At 41.7% G+C, this 27,002-nt stretch overlaps 1 long non-coding RNA gene across 1 annotated transcript in view; it reads left to right on the top strand.

Annotated features, from left to right (window-relative positions):
* Positions 1–2,092: 2,092 nt before the first annotated feature.
* LOC144322617 (uncharacterized) overlaps positions 2,093–27,002 on the top strand; it is a 28,043-nt gene continuing 3,133 nt past the window's right edge. Inside the window, exons 1-3 of the long non-coding RNA XR_013388276.1 lie at positions 2,093–2,139; positions 4,407–4,484; positions 24,202–24,285. This is a non-coding gene — a long non-coding RNA (uncharacterized LOC144322617). The remainder of the gene's footprint in view (positions 2,140–4,406; positions 4,485–24,201; positions 24,286–27,002) is intronic.

Raw genomic sequence — 27,002 nt, forward strand, 5'->3', positions numbered from 1 at the left:
AGCCGTGCATCCTGCGGCCAAGGATGGGTGGCCCCCGAGCAGGAAACTCTTTGGCAGCCTCTGCTGCGTGCTTTGCCTGCTGACAAGAGCACACCCTGGCCTCGGTTCCTGCCCTTATAAAACAGCTCGAGAAGGATGGGAGCCAAATGTTTTAAATGTGCCTGGAAGAAAAATGTTAACTATGAATCCATGCGGTAGAACAGTACAGTACAACTGCAACAACACGCAGCAGCCAGGGGCCCGGAGGAAGGCGCAGCTGGGCGCCCAGGCTCCCAGGGCCCGCTCCTCTTCCCTGCGCAGCCGGCCTGCGGGGCCCACGGCTGCCTGGACACCCACTCTGCAACAGAGTCTGAGAAATGGGTGCTCATGTGGCTGTGGATTAGAGGCATTGAATTTTCAGGATGCTCCCGATTAGGAGAGATGGCACTAACCATTTAGTAAATGCATCTAAACAGAGGAAGAGATTGAAGCCCACAGGGGTTAGCAGTAAGGTCTAGCATTTTTTATTAAAATTAATTTGCAGTGTTTTCTTTCTTTTTTTCTTTTAAAATTTTATTTATTTATTCATGAGAGATACAGAGAGAGAGGCAGAGAGATAAGGCAGAGGGAGAGGCAGGCTCCTTGGGGGAGCCCAATGTAGGACTTGATCCCAGGACCCCGGGATCACCCCCTGAGCCGAAGGCAGACGCTCAACCACTGAGCCACCCAGGTGTCCCTCTGCAGGGTTTTCAATCCATACTTTGCAGAACAAAACTAGTGGGGATAGCATGCCTTTCACGACTGGTGTCTACGAACCCCCTAGGTATTTTCCCCCATATCTTATTGAATCTATAATACAGTTCTATAAAGGAATATTAATGCCTACATGTTAGAGAGAAAGAAATGAAAACTGGAGGTTTATGTGCAAATTGTTTACCCAGGAAGTGCTGGAATAAGCATTCAAACCTGAGAACCCCTGACTCCAGAAAGTAAGTGTTCTTTTCGTTGTGCCACGTGAATGGCATTGGAGGTGTCTGTTCTATTTCTGAGTTATTTGGTATGCATTTTTTTCTAATAATTCTAATGAAGATATTCAGAGGAGGTGATGAGAACAATTTACCCATGAGGAGAAAATCTACTTTGCCCTACTTTTTGGTGAGAAACCAGAAGCATCACAATTAATAGAAAGAAAAAGATACTGGGAGCCACTGGTGACATTAATACTTATTGTCTTTCTGGACAGCTTACCAATATGATAAAGCAAGAATCAGAAAAATGAAGCAAAAAATTCCAGCGAAAGAATGTAAAATTGTTAATTTTTTTTTAGAATTGATTATATGTGCAAAACTAAACAAAAAAAACTGACAAGACTATCAACACTAATAATAGAACTTGGTAACTTAGCCAAATAGGATTGAGAGTAAGATCAATAACTTTTCTTTATAGAAACAACCTCCATTTAAAAAACAGAGTAGATAAAGATTGATTATAGTCACATTAAAATATACTCATAGAGAGATTTACTAAAATTATGTGCTTTGTTGAAATAAAACCTCAAATTTTTATAGGAACTCAGAAGAAATTTTACAAAATCAAGAGAGATTTCAAGTCCCCAGATGAAATAAATGAATGAGGATGCCAGATGTTCCAAAATTAATAAACAAGCTAATCATGGCAATAATGGGGTTCTTACATTAAGAAAATGGTTGCAGGGATCCCTGGGTGGTGCAGTGGTTTGCCGCCTGCCTTTGGCCCAGGGCGTGATCCTGGAGACCCGGGATCGAATCCCACGTCGGGCTCCCGGTGCATGGAGCCTGCTTCTCCCTCTGCCTAGGTCTCCGCCTCTCTCTCTCTCTCTGTATGACTATCATAAATAAAATTTTAAAAAAATTAAAAAAAAAAGAAAATGGTTGCAAAGTTACTCAGAAGAGGATGAAGGGATGAGAGCACCTGCTAAGAACAAGCTTGAAATAAGAAAAATGAGAGGGAGTTTGTCCACCAAAACATTATAAATACTACTATCATTAAAACAGAATTATGTTGTCAAGAGACTAGACAGCTATATCAGTAGAACACAACAGAAAGTTCTAGAACAATTTAAAACACTATGGAACTTAATATATGATAGCAATGGAAGCAGCAAAACTCAGTGAAGAAAAGGTATAATATTCACCAAATGATATTGGGGAGTGTGGCTAAAAAATGGGGGGGAAATAAACTTTTACCTTAACCTCACCTCACATAGCCAACAATTCAAATTCCATCTGTTTTATAGATCTAAATGAAAACGAAGAAAACCATTGTTAAAAAATGAAAATAACAGTAAATATTTCAGTTGTCTTGAAAATGGGTCGTAACTTCTAAATATAAATGAAAGAAATCACAAATGACAATGTACTGATCACAGGATATTAGACATTTTTCCTACAATATAAATACAAAAATAGATGAGAAATAAGAAAGTGGGAGAGCAATTTCAACAATTATGAACAAGAGTTTTGTCTCCTTTATGCCCTCTTTAAAAAGTGGAAGTATAGTTGACACACAGTGTTGCATTAGTGTAATTTCAGGTGTACAACACAGTGATTTGACAAGTCTGTACCAAATGCTGTGCTCACAAGTGTAGCTACCATCTCTCACCACACAGTGCTACTACATTGACTATATTCCCTGTGCTGTGCCTTTATTTTTATTTTTTTAAAGATTTATGGATTTATTTTAGTTATAGAGTATGTGAACACACAGTGGGAGGGGCAGAGGGAGAAAGAGAGAGAGAGAGAAGCAGAGTGCAGAGCCCCGACCCAGGCTCCATCTCACCACCCATGAGATCATGACCTGATCTGAAACCAAGAGTCAGAGACACTCAGCTATCTGAGCCACCCAGGTGTCCCAAGGTCCATTGTCACCAAATACAAACATTCATCTAGGTGCTCTCTATCCATCATCCAAACCTCACATAAAACATAGTAGATAAAGATTGATTATACTCACATTAAAATATACTCATAGAGAGATTTACTAAAATTGTGTGCTTTGTGGAAATAAAACCTCAACATTTTTTTTTCCTAAAAAAAACCCCAGGGTTTTTATTTGGGTGTACAAAGTGAGAGTATTGAGACAAAGGGTGGTTACATTATGTGCACAAAGTCACACAGCTAAGTTGGGGGGAAAAATCAAAACCAGATCCATTTGTCTGTAAAGATCTCAATTCTCTACTGGACTGCATAAAAGTGGCCAAAGTCAATGAACACCTATTTCAGAGAGGAAGAAATACATTTGACCAATAAATGTACGATAAATATTCAGTCTGCTAGTAATCAAAAACATGTAGGGGATACCATTTTTTAGCTATTAAATTGACCCCCAAATGAGAAATAATATGCAGAATTACTCATTGTTGGTAAAGATAGACTCCTTAGTGCTTGTGGAGTCAAAATTTTATGAAACCTTTCTGGAATGGAATTTGGCAAGATAAATAAAAAATCCTCAACATGTTCTTACCCAATAACTCCACTTCTAGGAATTCATACTGAGAAACCCATCACAGAAACTCATAAAAATGTTTTCATTTGTAAGGAAACTCATTACACCACTGTTTACAATATTTAAAATAAAGAATTGAAAGTAAAATTAAATTGTGAAACATCCAAAAAAATGGGTGCAGTAGGCTACATAATGCCCTTGCTACCCACCCACCCCCACCCAAAAATAACCCCTCATCCAGGTCCTAATCCTCTGAACTGGTGAATAGGTACCTAACCTGGCAAATGGAATTTGTGGAAGTGGTTAAATTGAGGATGTCGAGATGGAGAGATTATCCTGGATTACGAAGTTGGGTACAATGTAATCACAAGGGTCCTTATAAGAGGGAGGCCAAAGGGTCAGAATCGGAGCAGGCACTGTGAGGATGGAAGCAGAGGGAGGGGAAACAATATTATGATGGAAATAGAGGTCAGAGTCATGTAGGGCCATAAGCCAAAGAATGCAGGCAGCTGGAAAAGGCAAAGAAACAGATTGTCCCCAAAGCTCTCAGGAGAACCACAGCCCTGCCAATGCTTTGATTTCAGCCCACTAAGACTGATGTAGCACCTCTGACATCCAGAACTACAAGACAATAAATGTGTGTTGTTTTAAGCCACGAAGTTTGTGGTCACTTGTAATAGTGGCAATAGGAAACTACTTTTAGTACTGAAATATCATTAAAATCAAATTTTCAAAAGTCAGTGATGATATAGGGATAATTATCAGGATGAATATTATTTGAAAACAAAGATTAGAAAAGATTGTATAAATGTTAACTCAAAAGTTTCAACTATCACCAAGATTCAACAAATACAACATTTCAGAGGGAGGTGCAAGATGCAACTTTCTAAAGGAAATGGATATAAAAAGGCTACATGACTCTTTAATTTCTCATCCACATCCAGGGTATGAAAAAGATCCCATTTTGGAACTAAAGAAAGAGGAATCAGGGGGAAAGTTTTGAAGAGATCTGTCATGGTGGGGTAAGTACCCACCACGTGTCTACACAAAGTGTGTAAGCATGTGTATATGGGGGTGCCTGGGTAGCTCAGTCAGTTAAGTGTCTGCCTTCAGCTCAGGTCATGACCTCAAGGTCTTGGGCACTCTCTCTCTCTCTCTATGAAATAAATAAAATCAAAAGAAGAAGAAGAAGAAGAAGAAGAAGAAGAAGAAGAAGAAGAAGAAGAAGAAGAAGAAGAAGAAGAAGAAGAGGAGGAGGAGGAGGAGGAGGAGGAGGAGGAGGAGGAGGAGGAGGAGGAGGAGGAGGAGGAGAAGAGAAGGAGGAGGAGAAGGAAGAAGAAAAAGAAGAAAGTGTGTGTATATATTTTGGGGGTGGAGGAGAGTCCCTGAAATTCATCTAGAACCAACTGAGAAGAGATTCAACAAGACTGCCCAGAAACTTAATCAATGCTTCTGTATTTGGGAGTCGTAGAGTGGAACATCTCAATGAAGAGAGCCAGCTTGGCTAGCCCTGTGGTGGGGGCGGTGAGGGGGAGTGGTTGGGGTGGATGGCAGGCACTCCCGCGGGAGCAAACATCAAGAGGGAATGAGAGAGGACCCCCACGGGGCTTTGTCCTGAGGAGGAAAACCTAACTCTTTCTTTCTTCTGTGTCTTTCCTGCACTCTCACACCACTGCCACACTCACAACACTTCTCACACCGGGTGTGTGTGAGTTTTGCCCACACCAAGCAATCCTGCAATGCCAGCTGGGTGTCCTGCAACTTAACTCAATTCTGACGTCATCTACCTGGAGATAATGTCACATCCCACAGTGTAAGGGCTCAGTCCCATCAGACAGCCTCTCCACCCACCCCAGATGCCAGTCCAAAGGCCAGGTTGCCCCCTGTGCTTCTGAGCAATCTGTTATAAATCAGAGGTTCCCACGACTCCTCCCCAGGTTTGATTAATTTGCTAGAGCAACTCAGAGAAATGCTTACTTCCATTTACCAGTTTATTAAAGGACATGATAAAAGACATAGATGAACAGTTAAAGTGGGTCTCGAACGAAGTAGCTTCTGTCCCTGTGGATTTGGGGTATATTACCCTCCCCATAGGTGAGTAGCATGTGCTGCTGACCAGACAGGTCTCTGAACCCCACCCGATTAGGATTTTATGGAGGTTTCCTCATGTAGACGTGATCAATTATTGATTTCTTTCCCAGCTCTTCTCCCCTCTCTAGACGATGAGGGGTAAGCTGAAAATTCCAAGCTTCTAATCACGGCTTGGTCTCTCTAGCGACCAGCTGCCATCCAGGAGCCATCTGGTAGCTCACCCAGAGTTGCCTCCTTATAACAAAAGATGCTTCTAGTTCTCTTATCACTTAGGAATTTACAAGCATTTCAGGAGCCCTATGTCGGGGTTGGACTCGAAGACCAATTATTAGAATAAGGGACGTTCCTGGTGCTCTTCTCACTTAGAAATTACAAAGGTTTGCGGATCCCTGGGTGTTGCAGGGGTTTGGCACCTGCCTTTGGCCCAGGGCGCAATCCTGGAGACCTGGGATCGAATCCCACATCGGGCTCCCGGTGCATGGAGCCTGCTTCTCCTTCTGCCTAGGTCTCTGCCTCTCTCTCTCTCTCTCTCTCTCTCTCTGTGACAATAAATAAATAAATAAATAAATAAATAAATAAATAAATAAATAGAAATTACAAAGGTTTTAGGAGCTCTAAGCCAGGAACTGGGGTAGAGAGCGATACATGTCTTATCCTCACAAGTCTATCCACCAGGACCCCTGGAGGGTAGAGAGGCCCCACTGCAGAAATGCTGAAGTCGTGCTGAATTAAGTCAGGGCTGAGAAAGGAGTGGACGTGAGCTGTACATGAGGAGTGTATCACCAACATCAAGAGAACCGCAGGTAAAAGCTCTCAGGAGGTGTGCTGTGGAGGCAAGAGTGTCCTGAAGAATACATTACAGGCCAACGGGAGCTCTGACTTTAGACACCTGCCTGCTCCAGGGAGTGGGAAGCCTGCTGTGGACCGTGCCAGTCACATAAGAAACTTCTAGCTCCTCCCCTGACTCCAGACCTGAAGGGGTCAGAAATGGACCAAAGTTAGGGTGGAGGGCAAAAACTGAGCGTGGAAACTGACCGCACCCTTTGGGCCTTCTTCCGGTTTTGGCAGCCAGCCTGGCTGGGGAAGGGCAGAGGACCATCTCAAACCAAAGTTTCGATTTCTGTCAAGGCCAAGGAATCGCAATTTTGAATTGTGACTGTGGTGAAAAAAAGGCCATCCGTTCTCCGTTCTCTTGCCACTTGGCCGTGATCAGAAGAGTCATGAGGCTGCCCAGGGTTTTCACTGTAGGGCAAGGGAAGAAGGATTGTTTCTAATTAATTTTAAAGAGATAGAGGAAGAGGAGAGGAAACAAAATAATTTTGTTTCGTGATTGTTGTCTCAAGATGTATTCTGTCCAAGATATTGGTTACAGTCCATTTTTTTTTTAAAACACACAGAAAGAAAAGAGGAAGGAAAGAAAGGAAAGGAAAGGAAAGGAAAGAAGGAAAGGAAAGGAAAGGAAAGGAAAGGAAAGGAAAGGAAAGGAAAGGAAAGGAAAGGAAAGGAAAGGAAAGGAAAGGAAAGGAAAGGAAAAGAAAGGAAAGGAAAAAGACTCCTACCAAAATATTAGCAGTGTCCTTTTGCCTTGATTAGGTGATGCTTGAGTTTTATTTTTTCATTGTCCCCTCCTCCTAATATCTTGCCACCTTTATAATTAGACAAAAAATTCTTACGCGCATCCACCCTCCCGGGCCAAACATCCGACTCTCGGTGCCTGCATAGCACCAGACTTTATTAAAGGAGACTTCCAAAAATGAAAAGGTCTTGGCCATCGAGGGACTGGGCAAGCTTCTTCATTCCCAAGTATCACAGGTTTAGGTCCGTGTGTCTACAGGAACTTTCGGTACCTGACTCTGTAGCACCCTTGCAACTGGACTGGCTCTTCCTTCCAGAAAGAACCCACACACGGTGGGCAGGAAGCAATTGAACAATACAACTCTGGCAGCCAAAAACATAAGCCGGCAGTTTTTAGCTTCAGTTCCTAAAAACCAGGGTGGCATTTTGTTAATGGGATGCAGAAAACACCAAGAGACACGAGGCCTTCTGGGTAACTGAGAGGGACAAAGAGGGAGATTCTCCTAAGTTAAGGCAGCATGTTCCAGTAACATGTTCTATTCCCACCGCCCCCCTACCCCTGTCACACAGCATCCACCTTACAGCACAAACGTCTAGGCAGGCAAGCAGGAGCTGAAAGAGAATTTGGGACATCCCTGCCTCCCAAAGGATTCTTGGGATGGCCAAGGGCAGAAGGTGTCTCGGGCCCAGTGCTTATCCCATTGTAGGTGCTCCAGGAAAGTGAGTGCTCTTTTCTCCCAGAGGCCTCTCCTCCTCCCCCTGCCCCCTTCATAAACACACGGGCACCTCACTGGGGTGGTTTGGCACCAGATGTCTCCTCCTCTTTGCTTTCTTTATTCCATTTCAGACTCTTGGGTGAATTGTCATGCCTGATATGGTTGATTTCAAAGCCAAGTTTAGACGATGTGAATAATTAAAATCATGAAACTTAAACTCTCAAGTGAAACATTTCTGAGTCCTGCACACAGAGGAAACTTGAACGTTGAATTGGAAAGGAGATGCCAAACCGCAGCCAAACGAAAAAGGCTACAAATCCAGCATTTTAGGGACCACAGAAAATTAAGCACAGCAGGCAGAGAGGCAGCAAAGTTTATCTTGAGTCCGGGCCAAGAGTGAGCCAGGAGGAAAACAAACAGACAAACAAAAACTCTCGAGCAAAATGTATTATTCAACTAAGGTTCGGGAGATACCGGTTCAACCTTTGAGCTGATCCCCACTGGGCGATGGTCTGTCTTCCAAGGCCACTGAGCCACTGAGCATTTGCAGATCCAGCTCTGCAAGGCCATGCGTCGTCTTTAAATACAATAGTAAATTAAAGGTCTTTGGGGAGACCCAGAATAGTTCACAGAGGGTTCTGTGGTTATCCTGGTGCCTCCGCTCTTTAATTCTGCAAATGCATGTGCTGAAAAACGCAACAAAGATCCCTCCTGATAGACATGTGGCTCTTGTGGGATCTAAGAGCTCCTTCCGTCAGACCAGTGCACTCACAAGGAAAATACACCCACACTCGTCCGCACACATACGCACCCGCACACGGGCCCACAAGATTATCCTAGCTGGGTGAGGGTGCACAGACACACACACACATTCTGACAGACGAGCATGCATGTACGTGTGGGCACATGCTAGCAAGACATTCAAAAGGGAGTGTGGAAATTCAATGTTAAAAATAAAATCCAGCAATTTCCTCCTGAAGTAAAAATAATAAATAAATAAATAAATAAATAAATAAATAAATAAATAAATAAATAAATAAATAAGATCTGAGGAAAAATCTGATCATAGTTTTAAGTGGCTACCCCCATCTTTGGTTCCACCCATTTTTCAATGTACTTCGCGGTATTTAGCATAATGGCCTCTGATGAAACTGGAAAAATTCAAACACTTAGGCTCTGACACTACATTTCGAGAAATACAACTCAGAATGTGTATTGGAGTAGGTTCGGGGGTACTAGCAGGGTTTCCCACCTAACAGGTAAATTCATCAAAAAATTTTTAAAAATCAAATTCTTATTTTTTCTCCTTTCCCCTTTATTCCCTTTCACTATTTTTTATATTCCCCAAATGAATGAGTGGGAACTATCAGAAAGGGCGACAGAACATGAAAGACTCCTAACTCTGGGAAACAAACTAGGGGTGGTGGAAGGGGAGGTGGGCGGGGGGTGAGGGTGACTGGATGGCGGGCACTGAGGGGGGCCCTTGATGGGATGAGCACTGGGTGTTATTCTGTATGTTGGCAAATTGAACACCAATAAAAAATAAATTTATTAAAAAAAATCAAATTCATCCATGGAGTTCATTCTCTTCAGTGGCTGATGAGATAGGTAAAAGTGGGAAGATCTTGGCACAGTTGCCAATAATCTTGCTTAAGACAGCCGGTGTCTATTGTACGGGTTACTACTTTAGAAACTCTATACAACTACATTTGGAGTAAATTGACTTTTGAGGACCTACTTATTTGATACCCTGGGTGTCTACTCTTTGTTGGCCTCTACTACGGAGGCTACAGTTCTTCCCTCCAGGAGCTCACTACCCATAGGGTTGCACACTCCCCATCTCATTCAAAATACTTGTCCTTACCACATTTACCAAAGATGAGAAAGAGGAGTTGCTATTTCCCTACTTGGCAAAAGAGGAAATGGAAGTGAATCACTCTGGAAGTAAGTGGATTCAAAGGCATGCTGGAACTGGCCTAGAAACTCTGTTGGAACAGACCGTTCTTGCACTGGGCTGAGCTCTCTGTACCACGTGCAGGACAGAAATATTCACTTACCAGCTGGAAAATGGCCTGGAAAGTACATGAGTTGCCTTGTTAGGTTTAACCCTGATGGCCGCAGCAGAACTTCACAACTCCAGGACTGGCATCACTTTAGAACTATAACCAACATTTAGCTTTTCCTCCCCTACATCAACCAATATGAGATGTTCTGTGGTTGCACTGGCCAAACGGCCTAGTAAAGCTGAAAGGGGTGCTTTTGATTTCAGCTTGGGGCCTACTGTGAGGACTTGAGCAGCAGCATCAGTCACTCTGAAGCAAAGGGGAGACTGTGGCTGGAGGACCCTGGGCCTTTGTGCTCAGTGAGACCCCTGCCCCACATACTAGAAGATGAAGTTAATGCACCCTACAGACCCCTGTCCTTCTTCTTATGTTTCTATAAGATGAAATCAAACACTACTGACTTCCAAACACTATACATCCTGAGCTAGATCTCAGAGTACTGTACATCACAAATGGTATCTTCATTTTAGATTTTTAGCCACCATGTTGCTTAAACATGGCCGCCAAAGCCACAGCTTAACCACAACCTACTCAATCTATATGTTTAGTCATAATTTTGTGCCTGAGTTCCAGGCTTATAACTACAACTTCCTGTTGAATGTCTTCACTGGAATGTTCTACAATCACCACAAACTCAGTATATTAACAGACGGAAGCTATTTGCCCCAATATCCTCCCCCCAACAATAACAAATATGTATTTTCTATAGAGCAAGATTCAGCCAACATTTTTCTGTAAAGTGCCAGGTAGTTAACTTTTGTAGGCCATATAGTCTTTGCCACAACTCCCTGACTCAACCATTGTAGTGTGAAAGCATCCATGGACAATGTGTAAAGGAATGTGTTTGGCTGAATTCCAGTAAAACTTTATTGAAAAAAAAAAACAACAAGGAGTAGTCTGTTTTCAAACAGTCTATGAGCCACCCACTCATAGTCATTCAAACTGGAAATTCCTAAGTTATTCTAGACTCCTCCTTTTCCCCTAATGTTTTGCACCTTCTAATCATTCACTAAATCTTGCTGGTCTGTACTTTTTAAGAAAAAAAAAAAATCAAATCTCTTTTCTTCCACTCTACCACTAATACCTTTAGATCAATTATGGTAATTTGTGCTATTTTGAGCATGACCAACTGCTTTGGGCAAAAGCAAAGCATCATATGTATGTCCATTGACCTATTTCCCCATTGTTTTTACTTTTTAACTCAATAGCAGCCACTTAGGGGTGCGTGAAGAATGAGACATGGTCCTTCCCCCCACACAGAGCTTCCATAAAGTAAAAGGAATATAATTTTAAAGAGTATAAAATATCCCAGTCTCTGAAAGTGGTTTTTGTCTACATATCAAAAAAAAAAAAAAAGTTTCCCCAATTTAAAAGCCAATTTAAAAAGATAATTTGTCAAACATTTACTAAAGAGAAATAAACTACAGCTGACCCTTGAACAATGTGGGGGATTAGGGGCACTGAACCCCACCCACAGGCAGTCAAAAATTTGCATACAACTTTTGACTCCTCCCAAAGAACTTAACTAAAATAGCCTATTGTTTACAGAAATCCTTATTGGTAACGAATAGTCGATTAACACATATTTTATGTTATATGCATTATATACTGTATATTTACAATAAACTAAGCTAGAGAAAATGTTACTAAGAAAATCATAAGGAAGAGAAAATATATTTGCAGTACTCTACTGTATTGATCAAAAAAAAATCCATGTATAAGTGGGCCCGTGCAGCTCAAACCTGTGTTGTTCAAGGATCAATTGTGTGTATTTGTGTATATTTGATATATATATACACACACATTTGTGTATATGTATATAGCATATATATACAAATTGTATATATATAATTGTATATATATACATTTCATATATATATATTTACATTTCAATATAAACCAATTGTTTAAAGTAAATAAGTATGGAAGCAGAACTATCTTAGGTATTGAAAGAATAAGGTATTCCTTATCCTATAAAAATTTTTAAAGTATGTATTAAAGGATTTGGGGATATTCTTACCTCACCTCTCCACATTTCTGAGTATTCTAAATACCAAAGTTGGTGTGTATTGATAGAAATTGCTAAATAAATTTAATTTACCATAGAAAAGATCATGCTGTTATGTTAAATCTAAAATATATTCCCATTTGGAGAGTTACAAGTTAAGTAGTATAAAACAAGGAGAGGGGTGAATAATATTATACAAACTCTATTTTTTATTGCAGATAGACTAGAGCACCTTCACAAATGGCAACTGAGATGTTTTGAGATGCAAAGAGCAAACATATTAAGAGTAAATTGAGTCATTTGAAGCTACAAAATATAAGAACTGGGGACCATAATCTCTGCATGAAAATAAAAATCTGGCATAGATGGATGGATAAATAGATATAGAGAGTTTGATATTTTATATGTTTTATATATAGTATTATATATGATATATAATATGTAACATAAAAATATCTAGAAATAGGGGCAGCCCGGGTGGCTCAGTGGTTTAGCGCTGCCTTCGGCCCAGGGTGTGACCCTGGAGACCCCGGATCGAGTCCCACATCGGGCTCCCGGCATGGAGCCTGCTTCTCTCTCTGCCTGTGTCTCTGCTTCTCTCTCTCTCTCTGTGTCTCTCATGAATAAATAAGTAAAATATATTAAAAAAAATCTAGAAATATATAGTCATAAATAGTATATAAATGGAATATAACATTATAAAAGATACATTGTTTATATATTTCATATATAAAAATATATTTCATATATATATATAGGATTGTAATCCTAGGGGCACCTGGATGGCTTAGTGGTTGAGTGTCTGCCTTTGGCTCAGGCCATGATCCTGGAGTCTTGGGATTGAGTCCTGTATCTGGATCCCTGCAGGGAGCCTGCTTCTCCCTCTGCCTCTCTCTGTGTGTCTCTCATGAATAAATAAATAAAATCTTTTTAAAAAAGCATTTTAGTCCTATATGTACATGTATACATACATTATAGGATTACATATTCATATATATATGATTACCTTTATCTTAAACTATAGCCCCAAGAATGAAAGCTCTGCAAGAGAGACCCAACTCAGTGTAGAGACACTTCCACAGTTTGAGCTGTGCATAAATGGCCTGGCCTTCCTTGGGTGGGAGGTGTTAGACAGAGTTGCATGTGAGAGGCTGCCTGGCTTCCTGGTAGGATTCTGTAACAAGGAGGCCATCCTTGGCTGGGAGCTGGCCTTGTGGCCCTAAGAGTCTATGGGATGTCTAAAGTAATCCTTGTGTGTAGAAGCACAGATCTCCTCCACCCAGAAAGAAATAGCATGCAAACTAGTAATGCGCCAGTGGAGGAAGCATTCAGTGAATATTGTGAAATGTTGTGTTGGCTGGAAAAGTATGAGTACATGCTTAATGCTCACAATGGCATTTTTCGTGGTGGCAAAAGAATAGATCGTAAGTTCCAATCTGGGTTCCAAGGACATTTCCTAGCATCTGATCATTGAGAGAGAGTAAAACAGATACGTTGGTTGCGGTCGCTTTGGAATCACATTGAGTTCAACTCCTGCTTCCAGAATTTACTTGATGTAGGAACTTGAGTAAGATACTATCAATGGTAGACTGTTATTTGTTCAATATATTATGCACTGGGCCTTCCCTGCTGGAGTAGCTTACTATCTGCCTCATCAGTGGCAGGCTTGGCCATGTCATCCGTTTCATGAATAGAGTCGAGAAGACCTTCTCAGTCTGTAGCTTTAAGAGCCATTGTGTGTTGTACCTTTGCGATATTCCATCTGCTAGGACACAGCTAGGTTGCAGATAAGGGCTACTCTTTTCAACGTGGTTCCCTCTAAAAAAAAACTAACATTAAGTTACAGCACATGCACAACATGAGAGGGAAATAAAGCTTTCCTGTTGTGAGTCAGTGAGACTTGCGGTTGTTTGTCACTGCAGTACAATTTAGGTTATGCTGTTTAATATTTTTAAAAACCATTCTCAGTTTATCTCTCTGTAAAATAAGGATGATGAAAAATATATTTTAGGAAAAGTGTTGGAGTGAGTGAGTTCATGCATGAAAGTTACTTGGTCATTGTCATTGCAATTTAACTACATAAAAATTCCGAGACTAATGCCTACAACTTCTTAGTGCATGCTTTGCCATCAATGCCTGATACACAGGGAACAATCAGTAACAAGGAAGATCCCACCGAAAGTTAAATTTAGCAAGACCAGTCCTGAACGAGCTTTTATAAAAGATATTTTATGGAGGAGAAATAATATGTGGAGGCAGTGGGTGCCACCACCATGCTGGGAATGAAGAAACCAGGCTTTAGAACCTTCCACTCACTGGGCCTCAGCTTCCTCCACTTTGAATGAGGGGGTTGGACTAGATGGTTTCCAATGCCCTGGCAACTTGCACGTCCAATGACATTCTAGCAGAATACATTTCCACATCACAAACGACACATTCAGAGGATGAAATCGTAGAAGGCGGCCCTGGGGTACATTTGTTTATTCCGGTTCAGCAGTGGTGGAAATTTGAATTCCAGGTGTCCAAGCAAAGTTCTGGAACCCAGAAAGGCTCTGTAGCATACCCAGGAGATGCCCTGCCTTTCATGGGCTCCCAAGCCTTGCAGGGGATGGCAGGCAAAGAGCCAGGCCTTTGTATTCCAGCTTTGCCGACATTTTGTGGCCGAGTCTTATGGGAACTCTAGCTGACATGTTTGACAAACATATTCTACTCATTTGTGTCCCCAAAGCACTGGCATGTGGGTAACAATCCAACACCTGCCACAGAGGGACAGATCAAACTAAAAAGGCCTCTGACATCTCCAATGTTTATTGCCATGATTTCATAGTCAGTCTCTAAGAATTCACACAATAGCTGAGTGGCAAGTTTTTAGCCACACTTCAACTGGGAGAAACCTTCCCTTAACAAATTCAATTTAAAAGACATAAGACAACCTACAGTGCTAAGTTTATAGTGGGAAATGGCTTATGAAAACACTGCTGGTGGTAGTGTAAATTGATAAAAACTTTTCTGGAAAGCAATTTTACAATATCTACCAAGAACAGCAAAGTAGTTCATTTCGTTAGACCGCGTGACTCAACTCCAGGAAATTTATTTTAAGGAACTAGTTTCCTAAAAGGGTAGGGGTGGAAGAAACTAAATACAAAACGAAATGTATTGCGGTGACTTCCATAACAGTGAAAAATTAGAAACAACTTTAAAGCCCCCAAAGAAGACACTGATTAAATAAATTGTGCTACATCCCCTCAACTGAATTTGATGTGGCAAGTAACATTATCCTTTAAAATAAGACATGTTCACAGGAAGTGTCTATGACATAGGGTTAGGGGAAGAAAGCCAGATATAACATGACTCCATATGAAAAAGGAACAATTAATGTGCTTGATTCACTAAAATGTTGAAATAATCTTTTTTTTTTCATTTATCCATCTGTTGATTGCTGACATGGTTATAGGACTGAATATTCCAGAACTACATCTTCATAAGTTAGAAAACTTCCAAGAAGAGTCATACCATTCTACTTTTACGTATCCCATTTGTTCTTTTTTCTACCTTATTCAAGACTTACTTTTTTTTTTCTTTCTCTAGGGAAGAAGAAAATTTTAGTACCATATGGAAAGTAGTACAGACCTATGATTTTTCTATGCATTTGGTGTTTTTGGAAAAGACTGCATGTTGACTTTCGTGAATTTATTTGTAAATACATTGCAGTCTAGCTGCAATGCAGTTTGAATACTTTAAAAATCCACAGCCAAGGTGAAAGGGTCATGGTTTACAAAATGTCTAACAACTTCTTTCTTTTTCACTGCTAAAGCCAATGCTTGTATAAAAAAAGCAGCCTGGGAAACATCACACAGGCAGAAGGAACCATCAAATGAAAGCAAATTGTGTCGCATTATCCCGGGCTGACCATTACTTTCCATCTGCTATGAAGAAGGCAACTCTGGCCAAAAGCGATTTCACTGGCCAAGCCATCCTCACAGGGCACTGCTTTTCCAGGCAGCCTTGTTCAGCCCTTGCAATTAAAGACCCTCTTTTTCCCTATCCTGCCAATCCCCACTTCCTGAAACAAATCTACGGTTTCATTTCAGAGCTGAGATTCCCATTCCCTCTGCCAAGAAACCTGTGGGAGCGATGCTTTTATCTTTGAAGGAATGTACCTGTGCAGGAAGCCAACACCCGTCCGAGTAACATTGACTCAGGTCTATTCCAACGTGCTAATACTCAGAGAAGGTGTGGCACTGGTGGCAGAACTTTCTAGGTTACACAGACAGGGAGTGAAGATCTCGGTTCTGTCCGCTGCTTGGTTGTACAGCCTTCCCCAAAGTCGTTCTCCGGGCCTTAGTCTCTTCTTTTGTGAAATGGGGATCATTTCGACCACGTTGCCATGATGATTAAACAAGATAACGCATGCAAAGCATCTGACACACAGTAAACACTCAGTAAGTGTTATCTCTTATCATTATCTTAGGTATTTCATTTAGCAAGAATAACTGGTGCAATCTACCAGTTAGTATGTGAGCCAATCCATGTGATTAAAAAAAAAATGGACACTGTGTCATTGCTTCATTTTTTTTTGCTTCATTTTTTTTTAAAGATTTTATTTATTTATTCATGATAGACATAGAAAGAGAGAGAGGGGGGCAGAGACAGACACAGGCAGAAGGAGAAGTAGGCTCCATGCGGGAAGCCCGACGTGGGACTCGATCCCGGGACTCCAGGATCACGCCTTGGGCCAAAGGCAGGCACCAAACCGCTGAGCTACCCAGGGATCCCCCATTGCTTCATTTTGATATTTCTTTTTTTTTCTTTTCTTTTTTTTTTTTTGTCCCCCTAGTGACTCTCACTTGGCAGTGCCTTGTGCTTCATACAACGTACAAATGTTGGAAGTCACAAGGGCAAATAGGTAGGGGAGGAGGATAAGAAATAATAAGAGGGAGAGGTGTGGTCTAGGCAATTTGCAATTTATCAGCAAGAAGGCATGCAACTTGATCTTAATGTTTTTTTAAATGATCATAGGACCAAGTAAATACCCACTTTGTGATGACAAAACGTTTTTGTTGGTTTTGTGACACTTAATACTTTCAAAGGCCCATTTAATTTGGGCATTTGAATGTTACATCTCAAGAGGCATCCTGGATGCATCCATCACTTGTATGTGAATACATTTAGGTGGCCCATTATTCAGCTCTCCTTCCCCTGGAGGATAAGAGGAGGAGTTCCCATCACATGTTTCCTGGATGGTAAAATGAAAGACTATCTTCCCTCTCCCATTGGCAGCCAGGGCGCAGGCACATCCTACGCTGAGGCAGAGATACATTCCCACTAGGAGAATAGAATCAGAACTGAGAAATGCCAAAAAGCAGCAAAGTTGGAAGCGATGGCGGTGTCATGCAGCAGCCATGGTGCCCAAGGTCAGTGTCAGCAGTGGCAGTGATGACCTGTCGTGCAAAGCATTGTCTAACGGCAGTGCTGTGTGGCCCCGATCAGACTGCTATTGCTCCCCGGCCCCCAGACACTCTCTGAATCTCATCTGTTTGCCAAACCTACCTCATCAAGCTTCCGTGAATGACACAAATTCTCTTTTATCCCAAGGGAGTTGGGTGCTATTGTCTGTTACCAAGAAGTCTGACTGGTACACCATTTCTCCCCCTGGCCCCAAACCACCTCTAACATCTGTGTCTTCATTCTCTGCGGATCCTGTCCAACCCAGATTATATAACATCTCCAGCCATGGCTCAGATTTCAGTCTCCATTGACCCTTCCTCTTGAAAACTATGGGTGACAAGGACCTTGCCTGGGATGTAGGGTGTGGGTGTTGAACAGGATCATTGATTTTAATGTTGATCTTTGATTGTGTTTGGGTTTTTCGTAGACCTAGTGGGCTGCTTGGCCCTATGTCTCTTCACTTGCGCTGTTGTGTCCTGTTTCGACTCATCTGCTTGTAGTCCTTAATTTCTACTATGCACATCATGTTTGGTGTATACGAGGGTTTAACTGTGTATACCAAGGCTAGAGTTGAATTCTTTTAGGGTACTTAATGTACAATTTTGTTATACATTTGTAAACACAGTTCTCATAATGTTGGGGTTGGTTTTGTTTCATTTGTGCAGAATACAGCCATGGAGTTTTCAGCCATCCACCAAATATGGTCACCCTGCCAGAAATGAACGTAGGGCTTGCCCTAGTCAATAAACATAAAAACCACAGTTCAAAAAGTCTGATTGACATGATGATCCAAGTGGAGTCTTTCATGAATGCAACTGGTTTTAATGCAGTGAAAAATGACTCTTGAGGGCACTATCTAAATTGTCTACCCTGTTCTATAAACTGGGACCTACCATTCATTTGTAAATATTAGGCTCCTAATAATTCCACATTAGCTCCTCTTAATTCCATATCTTCCACTCCTACCCACTACCCTAGGAAATAGGAAAGATTTCTCTGGGTAGTCTCAGCTTTCTTCTCTCCTTTTTTGCTGTGTGTGTGTGTGTGTGTGTGTGTGTGTGTGTGTTGTGCTTTATATGTGCTTCAAAGTGGAAGTATATCTGATTCAGAGCCCAGAGGCATGTCTGGAGACTCAAATCTCTGTTCTTATTTTGAGGCCTTTCAGGTGTGCGGTGGTCATGTTCCTCGAGGCTAAGTTGGCTGTTTAAGTAAGCATACTGAATGCATTCCAAGGTCGAGATTTGAGGACAAGGAGGAGGAAGATTGCCCAAACCACATTCTCTCCTTCAGCATTACTAGCAAAAATAGTTATTTTTGTCTCCATCGTTCTGACTTCTCTCTCAGCTGGTTTCAAACACCCTATGTATGCGTGTGTGTGCATGCTTGTGTGTCCGTGCACATGCCCGGTGAAGTTGGAAGAGGTAAGTGAAAGTAGAACTTCATGGGCATCATTCCAAACTAAGAGAGAGAAAATAAATAAACTTTCATTTTTTCTCTCTTTCTCTGTGATGCCAAAAGTGTTATCCTATCTCCTTGCATCATTTGGGCTGCAAGATGACATTGTTTAATTGACATTTGTTTAGTGCTTGTCTATACCAGGCACTGAAGTGGACCATGCCTCAGAATACAAAGATGGATGCAAAGGATGGGACTGGGAAGGAGGACATTATGAAGGACCTTTAATAAAGGGCTAAGGAATGTTGACATGACCTGGAAGTTACTCACTACCTGTTATCTCGGCCACCTACTTATCAAAACAAGTGTGCAACCCGTAGCAAGACTCCAAACTGACCCTCAGAGCTCTAGGACTTTACAGAATCACTTGCGGGTCAGTCAGTGTGAGGAATAGGTCAAGTGTAAGGGCTTTTGGTCTCACCAACTCCAATCAGGACCTTCCAGATTCCCTGAATTGTATACTTAAATGTTACTAAGAGTTCTTCTGAAGAAAGGGCATTTCAGCTAAAACAAAATAAAACTCAACCTTTTATTTTTTAAGGATAAAACTACCAATTTACAACACTTTTTTTGGAGGATCCTGCTGCAAGTACTTAACATTAAAGACCCAACTTATTTTGTGTGGAAGTGTGGATCTCAATTTGCATCTCCAGGTGTACAAGAAATAGCACACTTCTGTTTTCTCTTTAAATCAAACTGAATATGACTCTGAGTGGTCATTTTACCAGGGCAGCAAGAAGTCAATCTCAGTAATGAAGGGTAGCCCCATTCCTCCCCCATGGCCATGTCAAAAATCTAAAAGTTGGGCAGCTCGGGTGGCTCAATGATTTAGTGCTGCCTTCAGCCCAGGGTGTAATCCTGGAGTCCCAAGATCAAGTCCCATGTCAGGCTTCTTCCATGGAGCCTGTTTCTCCCTCTGTCTGTGTCTCTACCGCTCTCTCTCTCTCTCTCTCTGTCTGTCTCTCATGAATAAATAAATAAAATCTTTTTAAAAAAATCTAAGAGTCTTCTTTGGTGTTTCCAAAAGAGGAAGGCTCTCTAATTCCCAGTCTATCATGGTCATCATGAACATCTTCACTAAGCCTGAAGCAGCTCCTTGAAGTCTAGCTGCTTCTATGTCAGGTGTGTGGGACTCAGCCATTCCAGTGCCAGAATCCTGCCCTCTAGATACACCAAGAAGCCAAACATGGTCAGGTTTGATCAACTTCCTAGAGAACAAAACAGGGCAGGGCATGAGCCTGAGCTTATCATTGTACTCAGAGCCTTTCTTCATCTCTGAGATGCCCCCATTTTCCATCTCTTTCCTCAAGGACACTGAGCATAATGCTCTCAGTTAAGGCTTCAACGAAAGGCTACTTGCTATATTGCAAAATTCTATGAAATGTGAAATTGATTAAAACTTACTACCTGCTTAAAGTAGAGGTCAGAGAAAACATAAGGAATATCTTCATAGGTTAGCACTTCAACAATATAAAATGCAGGGGTTTGTTTTTAAATCACTGCATAAATTGCCAATTTTGTCTTTCTAATTGCTGACTCCTCTTCCTGGAAAATAACGATTTTGAATAACTGAAGAAATTACTTTGCACAGCTTTTAGTCACCCTAGGGACTTATGACCTTTTATCTTCCTTTTCAAACAGAGACAGAAGTCATCTATCCAAGGGCAGTCTTCAGAGAAGCTCCCAGGAAGAGGACAGAACATAGCATTGACTTTGCAGTTTGGGAAGGGGTTTCTCTTTCCCTCTGAGCCAGGTCATTACACAGGCGCTGCATGAGGCCAGAGGACTCTGAAAGTCTCTATTGTTATTCCAGTTCTTCATAGTCTCAGTGAGAATTCAACCAGCGTCACCAGTCACTGATCTCTTCTTCACTGGCATGTGGGGCTGGAGTTCTTGACTCAGAAAAGGGGTGGACTGGGAATGGCTCATCTGCAAAAGTGTAAACCCAAGGATGATTCAAAAGCTCCATCAAGAGCCAAACCAAAGCACCAACACAGCTGAGCAGATAGAAGGGAACCAGGTACAAGAGAAAAACAGAAATAACATCAGAACAGAATAAGCAGCTTCAGAGTGCTCATTGCCTTTCTGTGCAAGGGTGTGGGTTGGCTGTGAAGGTTAAAGTAACAGGATCCTGACTGGGGCAGTGGGGGCTGGGGGTGAGGGGAAAGCCAACAATCCCAGGATAGCTACAGTGCTCATGTGCCACAGTTTGTATCATCTTGGATGTGAACCACATTCAAGAGTGGCCACATCCCCTCTTGGTCCTTGCTCCATCTTTCTTTCCCTCCATCTAATGGAAGTGGGGCAAATTACCTTGTTGGTAGGCCACAGCCATTATTTTCAACTAGTGGAGCTGATTCTCTCAACTTATTTTAAAATTTTTAGATTGTCTCTATTTCCATCTCTATGTAGACCAGTGGGAAGGAGGTCTGTGGCCAGACAAATGCCTTCTGCTCCTTAAAGATGTAGGCTCTAAGAACGCCATGACAGAACAGGAGAGAATGAATTACCAGTGGTTTACAGCAAATCCCAGGGACTGATAGAAGTGCCAAGATCATCAATAAATGGTAGCTGCAATATTGTCGCTTACATATGACTCTGTTAGTCATTTCCAGGGACAGACTCCAAAGGCAACATTAGAACATGATTTCCAAAGAAACATAAGAAATTCATATATGTTAACTATCTTCTATGTGCCAGGATCTGTACCTACCTTGCCTCATTTAAACCTTAAATATCCCTGCAAAATAAGCGTTATCTCCATTTTTTTACAAAGGATGAGATGGGTGATTTGCTCAAAGTCACCATTTGGTAAATAGTATAGCTGAAAATTGATGTCCAGTACTTCTGGCTCTTTCTAGCACACTATGCTCCAGAAGAGACCATCTCAAGGGGGCTGGCTATCATTTTGATATCTACTTTCAGATTTGCAGGTTAGAGAAAAACCAATCCTATTGTCTATACTCTATAGTCACTGCTTTTTTTTTTTAATATTTTATATATTTGTTCATGAGAGACACAGAGAGAGGCAGAGACACAGGCAGAGGGAGAAGCAGGCTCCATGCAGGGAGCCTGACTCGGGATTCGATCCCAGGTCTCCAGGATCATACCCTGGGCTGCAGGCAGCGCTAAACCGCTGTGCCACCAGGGCTGCCCCTATAGTCACTCTTAATAGAAATGTTCTAATGATAGCTAAGAGCCTAGAAATGCATGGGCCAACCAACTTGTCATCAAATCAAAATGGGAATTTACTGTATTTCTCCAAAAAGAGAGGGAGAGAGAGAGAATGTGGTTATATGGCTGCCTATTTATTCCTCATACCCCATTTTGAAAATTGTCTTTGAAAAATTGGTGCAGAAGCCTTTTAGAAAAACCCCAAATTGCTCCAGCCTTGGTTCATGGTTGACAACAGAACAGAAATAGGCAGCAAGGCAAGAGTTAGGGGGTCAGCATTCCCCCTGGTGGAGTATATACAGCCCAGCAGCTCATCCATGGTCTGCTAGAAAGATGGTGTCATGATGTCAATGCTTTATTTCAACCTCCAGAACCACAGAGATGTATGGATTCAGAATAGAAAAGACCACCAGAGTGAGTTTTCCAGAGCTTTTAAGAGAACTCTTTGGCCTGTATGAAATTACAGACAGCCAGAGCTGCCTGTGGTACTCAGAGAAGAGTGCCAGCATCTTCCCTGGGTTTTAGAATACTCGAATTTTCATACATATCAAGCAAGGTCTATAATGGAAGCTTGAAGAACCTAGGAGAAATGATTCATTTCATTCATCATTCACTCATTCATTCATTCATTCATTCATTCATTTTTCCAATACTTCTGGAGCACCTCCTTGTGCTAGCTTCTTGAAATACTGAGATTGCAATAAACAATATAGATGAGCAATATATAGTCCCTGTGTCTTGAGTCCCCAGCACATAGTAGATATTCAATAATTATTTTCTGAATGAAAGAATGTTCTTGAAAGACACATTTAAAAGAGAACATATTAGTATGTATTATTGTGCTGCTACCATAGGATTGCATTCAAAGTATTGTGATGTTTCAGAGAAAACTATTGAAAGGAAAAACCATTTGATCTGGGTTTTGAAGGACAAACAGGAGTTTGAAAAACGTATAGGGAGAAAAGAATTCCAGATAAGAGAAATAATATGCACACAGATGTGGAGATGGGAAAAAAGATGGTGTGTTCTAGTGCCCACCAGGATCCCTGTGACATGGGGTTATGAATGCATGGGGGTGGATGAGCTGTGCAGGGGTTGAAGCTGAAGAAATCACCAGGGCCATACCTTGCTAAGCTAAAGGACCTGGACTTATCTTGTAGGCAATAGGGCAAGGAGGCACCCAAACTGACCAATATTATTTTTAGGAATGTAGCTTCCTAGCAAACAGCGATGACTCAGCACAAGCTATTAGTGTTCCCAGAGCCATGCTCAGCCCTCTTCTCCTGCTAGTGGGTGGGCATGATGTCTCTGGGCAGGAAGACCACCCGCCTGGTGTCATTGCACAGACATCTGACTTCCATGGGGATTTTTCTAAGCCCCATGGCACGAAGAAAGCTTATTTAGAAATCTGGAAGGCAAAATTCTCCCATGCTTTCACTCATACTTTTGTTCTCCCTCCCCCCCCATTTGGTTCACATTCTTTTATTATTAGAGTCATAGGATTACTTCTTTCTGCAGCTTCTTTTACTTTTGCAACAGAGAAACTATCACCTTGAACATCTCTTTCTCTGATTGGCAGATAATTCCACCCACACTTCAAAGCCTAGTCAAATACCACCATGCATTTTGTCCAGCAAATGTTTAATCGTCACTTACCTGACACTTCCTGACCCAAGTCCTGCAGCAGAAGTGAGGCATTTTCATCGGAGCTTCATATGGGACCCTTCCATCAGCTACTCTGCACTCCCCTCCCTCCAGACTCATACAGAGATTAGTCTCCTGACCACACCCCCTGGATACCACCCCCATCTGGCATTCACTCTGGCATATGCTGACTCAAACCTTGATTAGGGGTAGCAGAAATATGAGCAGCAAGAAACACAAAGAATAGAATAAGTGCAAAAGGTAGCAAACATTTATTCAGTGCTAACTCTGAGCCAGCCACTGCTCTAGGGATTTTCATATGTATTAACTCATTAAGGGATAGACAGTAACAGAGACCCTCCAGCTGGAGGGGCTGACCAGGAAGAGGAGAATAGAGAGAGGAGGAAGGCTGCTGTCAAGAGAAGTGTCAGCTTTCACTGCTTGCCTTCACTACCACATAGCCTACTCATGTCTCTGCTCAGTAATGGTATTCCATTGTTTCCCATCCACCAAGGATTTTGTTTCCAGTGCTTCTGTTCTTAAGCTCATTCCTCTTCCCTAACAGAATCTGCAATGAAGGGGGAATCTCAGCCTTCCCACTCAAGGAGGTTTATTCTGTTGGAAGGGCCTCTTAAAATAAATCTTGAAGGTAAGAGGAAGCCATTGAAGGTGTTGGAATAGGGAACAACGTAATCCAGGTGGTGTTCTAGGATTTGTGGCAGAGGGTTTCCCCCTGAATTTCTGGCTTCACATGATGGTAGAACATTCTAGAAGAGAGCTATAAAGTATAAAAGCACAATCGCAGCTACTCAGGAGAATAGCACTGTCCATACAGAATGACAGTTGGCATCACACCTGTTCGCCAGTGAGCATTTAAAAGATTTTGAACATCTTGAACCAGCACTAGTCTGCTCTCTCCCCTCCCCACCCCACCACCTTTCACCAGGCTGGTAATCAATGAGAGGGAATCAGCAACTCGCCAGCTCACTAAACACTTGACATGGAATCGTAGGATTTCCTTTGAGTCCTCTCCCTCCCACCCTGAACATTCTTGTCTTCATATCCTACAGCCATGCTGCCATCTTCCTGGGTACCCAGTTGTAATGACCCAGTCAGGACCTACCAACTATCCCTTCTTTTGCAACCATTCTGACTGTTTCTCCTGTCCTGATCACTCCCTACTCCTTTTAGGCATTCATTCAACAGAAAATTATTTAGCACTCACTATGGACTAAGTACTCTGCTAAGAAAGGAGGATACACCTCCTGGAGCTAAAGAAGAGGAAAGTAAACAGATAAACAGACCTGGGAAAGGGATCTTGATTAGGAAAAACTAGGAGATATGGAAGCAGAAAGCCTTTCTAATGTTACTGACTGCCGAGAACAGAAGAACCACAGAAATCACAAAATTTAGATGAAAACTCAGCAGACATCACAAATATGGGTGTAAATTTCATAGTAATTTCACTCGAAGAGGGACAAAGTGGTAACTTTGTCTGAATGAAATTTAATTAAAATCATAGCAAAATTAGTAGCTTCTTTATCTAAATGTGGCCAGTTCAAGATAAAAACTTGGTCATACTAAGGTTTTTTCCTCCTCCCCTTCCTTTCCCAGCATAGTCTAAGTTGGGGTAAAGATAGCGAAGTGGTGGGGAGCTGCCTAGCATGGGGGTGAAGCCATACCTGAGCCTCCACCATGCTTCTGCACTTCCCCTGCATCTCCCATCACCCACTGGCCACCATGTTGCCAGGCCCACCCTTATGACACCTGGGTCCCTCTGAGTCTCCTCTTCACTCTGTCCTTTAAAGCCCCAGGCTCTACATCTCTAGATTCTCTACCTCCAGAGGCTACAAAACATAGTTCACACTCAATCTCTCCTCTCAAAGAGATTACTTTACAGGCAGAGAAATTGGTCTTCCCTTTGTCTCTTAGCATCTCCCCTCCATTCTAGGTCCCCAGGCTTTATATTTGAATAACCTGTGGCCTTGTCAAAATATGTTTTATAACAAAACATCAATATTCCTCCAAAGATGATGAACTCTGCTAAAATATATAAATAGATACAGTTCTTTAAAAATGAACTTCTTTCCCTTTTGTCCTGCTTCCTGTAAAAAAGGTGAAGTCCAAATCTACTCTCTTCCCCCTGAACTGTGCAGCCCTCTAAGCATTGAGGCCACTTTTCAGTCTTCTTGAATTTATTGAGGCTTGTTTTGCAGTCTAACATGTGATCTATCCTGAAGAATGTTCTCTGTGCACTTGAAAAGAATGTGTATTCTGTGGTTTTGGATGAAATGCTCTGTATCTATCTATTAAGTCCATCTGGTCTACTGTGTCATTGAAGGCCAATGTTTTCTTACTGATTTTCTGTCCGGATGATCTATCCTTTGATGTAAGTAGGATATTAAAGTCCTCTGCTATTACAGTATTACTGTCAATTTCTCTCATTTCTATTAATATTCACTTTATATATTTAGGTGCTTCTATGTTGGGTGTGTAGATATCTACAATTTTTTTAAAAAGATTTTATTTATTTATTTATGAGCCACACAGAGAGAAAGAGAGGCAGAGACACAGGAAGAGGGAGAAGTAGGCTCCATGCAAGGAGCCTGACGTGGGACTCGATCCTGGGTCTCCAGGATCAGGCCCTGGGCTGAAGGCGGTGCTAAAACAGCTGAGCCACCCAGACTGCCCAATATCTACAAATGTTACACCTACTTTTTGGGTCGACCCATTATCATTATGTAATGCCCTTCTTTGTCTTTTGTTACATTCTTTGTTTTAAGGTTTATTTTGTCTAATATGAGTATTGTTACACTGGTTTTCTTTTCACTTCTATTTGCATGGAGTATCTTTTTCCGTCCCTTTGCTTTCAGTCTGTCTTTAGATCTGAAGCGAGTTTCATATAGGCAGCATATAGATGGGTCTTTTTTCATTATCCACTTGGTAACCCTATATCGTTTGATTGGAGCATATAGTCTATTTACATTTAAGATAATTATTGATAGAGGTGCCTGGGTGGCTTAGTCAGTTAAGCATCCAACTCTTGATTTCAGCTCAGGTCACGATCTCAAGATTGCGAGATGGAGCATTGGGCTCTGCGCTGGGCGTGAAGCCTGCTTAAGGTACTCTCTCTCCTCCCAGCCTTCTCCCTGCTTGTGCTCTCCTCTCTCTCTCTCTCTCTCTAAAAATAAAAATAAAAATTTAAAAATTCAAAAAATAAAGTAACTATTGATAAGTATCTAATTATTGCCTTTTGTTCATTGTTTCCTAGTTGTCTTTGTAGCTCTCCCCTATTCCTTTCTTCTTCTCTTGGTCTCTTCCTCTGTGGTTTGATGGTTTTCTTTATTGTCATGTTTGGGTTCCTCT

Source organism: Canis aureus, chromosome 10 (assembly GCF_053574225.1).
Source record: "Canis aureus isolate CA01 chromosome 10, VMU_Caureus_v.1.0, whole genome shotgun sequence".
Classification (NCBI taxonomy): Eukaryota; Metazoa; Chordata; class Mammalia; order Carnivora; family Canidae; genus Canis; species Canis aureus.